The sequence below is a fragment of the Amphiura filiformis genome, chromosome 11 (genome assembly GCF_039555335.1).
Source record: "Amphiura filiformis chromosome 11, Afil_fr2py, whole genome shotgun sequence".
NCBI lineage: Eukaryota > Metazoa > Echinodermata > Ophiuroidea > Amphilepidida > Amphiuridae > Amphiura > Amphiura filiformis.
In genome coordinates this window covers 36,587,335-36,594,241 of record NC_092638.1, presented here as the reverse complement: position 1 = coordinate 36,594,241, position 6,907 = coordinate 36,587,335, and positions in this window count along the sequence as shown.

The window sequence follows — 6,907 nt, the reverse complement described above, 5'->3', positions numbered from 1 at the left end:
ACCAATATAAAGTTCAATAAAATTCCTTCGCTTCTCTCCACTCGTGCATGCTTGTCAAAACGGCCATCTTGGATAATACAAATAATATTAAACAACTCGTTGTTTAAAATGCCGATTTGAAATTGATCATTTTGCCTTTTCATTTGTTTACTTTTCTGAACAATATTCTTTTAAACAGCGAAATTTTAAACGGTGATAAGGGACATGGTTAGGGTTCGATTCGATCCTTCAACATAACCTGACAAACGGGCTGTAACCATATGCTCCAATGCAAACGTCTCCAAATACAAATACAAAGGACGCCCTCGATATTTTTCAAAATTCTGTATTTTGCACGATTGTTATGTAAGACTTTAGGTGCTGTAGTTTTGTCGCAATCCGAGATTTTGAATAAACCGCAGGAACCGTCGTTTTATTATTACAATGGAAATATTAGTCGAACGCGTACACGATGTGCATAACACAGTGCGTACATGGCGTACGGCCAGTCGTGACATATCAAAAGAGCCGACACGACTCACGTTCGAATGAGTGGCTCGCATTCACGAAATATGCGCTGATATTAAAGATCGATTTTCTTTCTATTACCTCGTCTGTTTGGGCCCAAATTAAAAGACGACATATCTAACAGTGAAAACTAACATTTTATATTTTTAAAGAGACTTTCAGCGTTGCCATTAAATATCAAATAAATACGGAACACTTTATTCGCTGGAAGTCTGATTATGGCATTGTTATTTACTTACGTGCACAACGTTTTGGCCCATTAATAATATGAACAAGACGTATTAGCTATGTCAAAGATGCACTGAGGCAATTGATTGGCTACATAAATCCATCATTGGTATGCCATAACATGTCATGGAGTAGCAGTACGAGACATTATTAAACACGATACTCATGATTGTATGTATGCCGTCCACGGGTGTGGGATGGGATAACAGGGGAACGGTCGCGGACCCTAGGGGCCCAATATATTTCAAGCTCGCAGAGAGTAATTAGGTAAAACGAACACAGTAGCGTAGACAGGGGGAAGAGAGAAGTGACCTTAAAAAAAAAAAAACGAAAGAGAAAATCGGAAAGGCAAAGGAAAAAACTTGCATTTTCTAACAAGTAAAGTTAAATCAAGAAAAGAGTATAAAGTTATAGCCTACTGGTTCTGTGCTATTAGTTTTTAAGTATGGCGGGCACAAAAGGAGAGGGCGTACTTTGAGTAAACTTTTGTCAGCTGAGGAAGCATACAAAGGTTTAATCAAACCAAAGTACGCCCTCTCCTTTTGTGCCCGCCATACTTCAAAATGGCTTACTCGCTTACCGGTCTCTAGTCGAATAAACAGGTCCTAAGTGCCATTGATTCAGATTAACAAAACAAAAACAACATACAGAAACAAACAAGATACTTTTGTCTGTTGAATCGTTTTTCTGACACTTGGTTGGGCTGAGGAATAGAATAAGAAACTATTAGCAGACTTGAAACAAGTCATGACTCGAGACTTGAAATGACTTAAGGGCTGGGGTATGAACGTTTGGACAGTATTTATTGTGGGACATTAGAGCACATCAGACATATCGAATTGCATTCTGAATACGAAGAATGTCATTCTGATATCAAATAATTTTGATTTTTGAAATTCGCAATTTAATACACATTTTATGGCAAATCATTAAAAATTTATATTTTTGATATTTAACAGACCTAGAAGGACTTAAAGTGTATGTAACTGGAATGAAAAGCCGACGTTCAATTGCAAATTTTGACCTTTCGTATTAAAGATATGGATTTTTTTTTCCAAAAACACCCAAAAAAATTACGTCTTTTTGGGAAAAAATCCATATCTCCAATATGAAAGGTCAAAATTTTCAATTGACCGTCGGCTTTTCCTCCCTGCTACATACACTTAAAGAATATGTCATTAGATTTATATAATTTACTTATATATCAAAGTTACCTATATCAAAAATTTGAAAAAATATCAAATTTTTATAATTTGTCATAAAATTTGTATTATATTGTGATTTTCAAAAAATGTAAATTATTTTGATATCAGAAAGACATGCTTCGTATTCAGAATGAAATTCGATAGGTCTGAGGTGCTCTCATGTCCCACAAAAAATACTGTCGAAACGCAATAAACGCTCATTTTAGATCCCTTAAGGGAGGTGTAATGAGCGAACCGTGGTTTGGATTCCAGAGGCATAGGTGGGAATCGAACCTGGCACCTTCCGGTTTTGAATCAACGGATAGTATCACTAAGCCAACTTTCTATATGCCCTAAAACCTGTGATATTAATTCTTGATAATGCTTAACGGAAAAAAATCAATACTAATGTACGATGTCATTCAAAATCAAATAGAAATCCCACAACTAAAGTAGCAATCGATAAATCTGCTCACTCAATCATCAAATAATCAATCGAAAAATAAATAAATAAATAAATAAATAAATAAATAAATAAATAAATGTGTCCGTTCTCTCGAGCCCCAAAACGTCATTAAATAAATAAATAAAATAAATAAATAAATAAATAAATAAATAAATAATTAATTAATTAATTAATTAAATAAATAAATAAATAAATAAATAAATAAATAAATAAATAAATAAATAAATAAATAAATAAATAAATAAATAATACAAAAAGAAATTATAAATAAGTTTTTCTAGGCCCTAACGTTGGAAAAATAAAGCAGCATAAGAAAAGTGACTGACGCACGGTTTCGAACAAGCGACGCCAAGAACAGCAACTTAGAAACCTCAACGCCTTAGACCGCTAGGCCATAGAATCACACAGTTTCTTCGAAGTCAAAGAAATGTATTAACCTTTAACGTTACGCAATATTGTCACATGACACGAGCACATGTCTGCGGGTAAAGATACTGCATGATAGAAAGGCGCATAAATATTCGAAGGGTCTATCCCTGAAGTTAATGGTCATTGACATGTTACCAATTCTTTGTATACCAGTGATATACCAGCTACATTCAACATATAAAAAGAAGTATATTGTTAGGCGTAGACGCAATCATCAATGCGGGAAGTATAAAACCATAGTCGCCACTCGTGCACTTGTTTGAGTCCACGGGCATTCCAAAACAGCCTTCAACCCTGAAATCAGAGGTCGGTTTTGGGTTGTTACATGCAAATACAAACTAAATATATCATGAAAAAACCCACCAAGAGGACTACGAGACTTATTCAGAGCCAATCTACATTCTGTTATTTACAAAAGCCGACGATCAAAGTGAAATTATAAAAGGAGCAAGACCAGATATCAACGTTAAATCACGGTAAGCCTAAAATCGCATCGAAAACGCCAAAATGCAGTCACAAAATTTATAATATTACTAAATCACCAAAACGAATTGTAACGTAGGTATGCTGAAAAGAGTTGTATTAGCAATAACAAAGTATGTGCAAAAAGATTTTTCTTTGGCATGTCGCTTTTTTGAAATATCACCAAAAATATCAAATTTTGGAAAAACGCCCCAAAATTTAAAACAAACACGAACCTTCCAAAATAAATATATATTAACACTCGGCGGCCAAGTCACTACCTGTCGCTGTGATTTGGGGTAACTCGTTGCTTCTCTTCTCCAGATACCTGTACTTCAAGGTCGCTCATACCCCACGCCTTAACTCAGATTGTCACTATTTCCCAATACAGATTATACAATGACTCGAGTCTTATTACTCTATTCGACTCGAGAAATAATTATTGCTAGACTCGATAAGCATACGGTATTCCAGGCCCAGAAAACGGATCTTAGATGTGGACGTGACCACTATGGTTCGTGAGTGCGCCATAACATCACTGATTAGTAGATGAGTAATGCGGTCAATGGCACACTAATGGCTAGTGGTTGCTACGAGTATTTCGAGATATCCTTTAAAAAGTGACATGAATGATAACAACACTTTCAACTGAAAAATTGTTGGAGGTGCTAATTATAGCTGTTGTCCTCCGGCGGGAATTTCCCATGATTGCATAATCAGACAGGTGGTATACACGGAGGTTATATAAACTTGGAGAGATAATAGATTACGTAACTCATTGTTCCTTTGATGTCGATTTGTTTTGGCGGCATGCTAGTCATAATAGTCGTAACATTCCCTCGTTATAAATTATAAGTTTATACTACATAGCGGAGCGACAGCGATTGGTTTTTTACCCAATGAGGTAGGGCGGTTTTTGTTGCTTTGGAAAAAGCGCCACTATCTCATTGGTCAAATACTAACCGGGTCTTGCTCAGTGATAGAGTAATAAATTCAACTTTAGCGTAGGACCATAAGTACATAATTGCTTATTGTCATGACTATGGGATACTGCGCTTCGCGCGGGTCCCCGCTAGATGAGTAAATGGGAGCGTTCACTATAACAGGAAGAATTACTGAACAGGTAGTATCATTGAAAAGGTACATTTTATTTATATAAATCTGTCTCTTCTTGCATTTTCTTTTATAGTTTCTTCTGCTTAGCTTGTTATTTTCCGTTTCCGTGTTATTTATTTATTTAACCCCGTTCCCATCTGTTCTCATTATTTTAGCTTCTTTTTTTTCTTATATTTCCTGATTAGTTTCTTTCCTTCTGTGTTTCGTTCCCGTTTCATTTAGTCACTTTAACCCGTTGGCCTATAATTACTCGTACCTTTTTTGTCCTCATTTTAATTTAATTTTTCTTTATAGTACCGCTTCATGTTGTTTATATATCTTTTTCCCGTATTTATTACGTCCTCTCATAGCGTATCTGCGGACGTGTTCACCCGTTATCAACATCCCGTGACCCGTCCATGTACCTTTCTGTCCTTTATTTTTCCTTCTTTTCGTTTTATCATGTCCACTGGTCTCTGGCTGGCAAGTCGCGTGGCTCTGCGCCGTTTACCCGCGCATTGGGCGTAGTGCGCATTACGCACGCGGCGCCGGCGCGCTGCCGGCCAGCTGCAGTGACGCGTAGGCTGTTAACCGATTTTCATATAACAAAAACCCTGTTTTTACCCCCGGGGGGGGCACTTCAACTTTGGAGGTGACGCGTATGTAGGGCTGTTAAGACCCTCTTTTTCAGCATCGCTGTCACCCAAAGACCCCATATTTTTTTACGAACACATGCTCTGTCCCGTCTCTGTCACCCGAAGACCCCCTATTTTTCCCTTTGATCTGTCACCCAAAGACCCTTAAAAGTTCAATTTGAACAGCAACTTTCATTTATCACTGATTTTGTTACTTATTTTGAAAAAACAAAGAAATTTGAAGCCATTTAGAACTAAAAATTTGATTTTCGAGGTTTCTGTGGCACTTTTTCGGTTCTCACCCAAAGATTCCATTTCAAAAAAAGATCATGTTCTCACCCAATGACCCCATATTTTTTACATTTTGCTCTCACCGAATGACAAAAATCATGCTCTCACCCAATGACCCCATATTTTTTACATTTTGCTCTCACCGAATGCCCCTGGGTGCGAAAGTGCCAGCCCTACACCTATATCCATTTCAAATTGAAGTGCCCCCCCGGGTTTTTACCCCTATTTTCACTGTTTTTGCAGCCAATTCTTGACCGTTTTCAACCAAATTTTCGCATTACCGTCTCAGTATATGCCTCAATGTCCCGTATGAATATGGCGACATTTGGATCGAAACTGACGGAGCCTTTAACTTTCATACCCGCACGCACCCCCACAACATTCCCTGTTTATTGTAAGATTGTGCTAGGCAAATATCAGATACATATCCGGTTGTGTTTATATTGACAATTATATACTAGTATGAACCGGATATCAATCACACCTGGACGGCAACAGGGGACTGGCGTGGCATGGGTGCTGGAAGTATAAGCGTCATAAAAACGTTTGTTTGTTTGTTTGTATGAAACATAAACGATGATGGAGATGATTTGATTATGAATTAGTTTATTGTCCCCGGAAAGCACAACCCATACCCCCGGCCCATACCTCTTACCTAGGCTTCCCTCTCCCCACCTATATAACATCCCCCTCTTCCGCCTGCCTCACACTCGATATCTGCTCTCCCCTACACACACCCCCGTGTAATCGCCTCCAAACGTGGACGCTGTTGAGGACCATGCAAACGTGGTCGTCTGAATCCGTACTCAATCGACATATCGAGGACGTTTTCCGCCATTTTGTTTGTGTTTATTTGTGTGTATGGAATTTAACCTATCAACTACGGACGTTATTTCTTATATACCGATAGAGGTCGTATTTCGCAAATACATTATACATGCATTTGCGGTCGTTTGCAGGCATCCAGAAACCGAGGATGGTCCCCATTGCAGGGTGGTCCGCGGTTTGAATGTGAAGTGCGAGTGTGTGTCCTCGTTTGCTGGCAAAAACAAACACACTAAATTCCACTCCATTCTCGAGCTCTCTAGGCAAACTCTCCTCTCCCCCTCCTTCACTTCCCACTTCTCCCCTCTGTTTCTCTTTGTCCCTCGCCTTACATCACCCACACACACCCTCTTTACCCACTCTCTTCTCTCCTTCTCTCTTCTCAAGTAAATGCGATGGGCGCTGACATTACAGCGTTTAGACAGGAAGTCTGGAAAAGTGACTTCTGGCACAGCGGGTGGTATTCCTGTGTATTTCAATTGGAAACGCGGGAGGCATGTTCAAATTTTCTAGCAAATTTGTCATTTTTTTGCAACTTTGAAGTATTGTAAGAGTTTCCGTCGATAACTTTTTTTCGTCGGTAAAAACTTCCAAAATTTAGTTCTTGAAAACATAATGCAGAATCCCCCAATGTGTAATTAAGTTGCCTTATACATTTTCAGCAATGTTGATGATATTTCTCTTAAAAAATCCTTATCACTTGGTGGTCTTAGTATGGCTGCGCCCATCGGTCACGTTAGCATTAAATTTAGTGCCTTTTATTAAATACTCTATGGTGACTGACG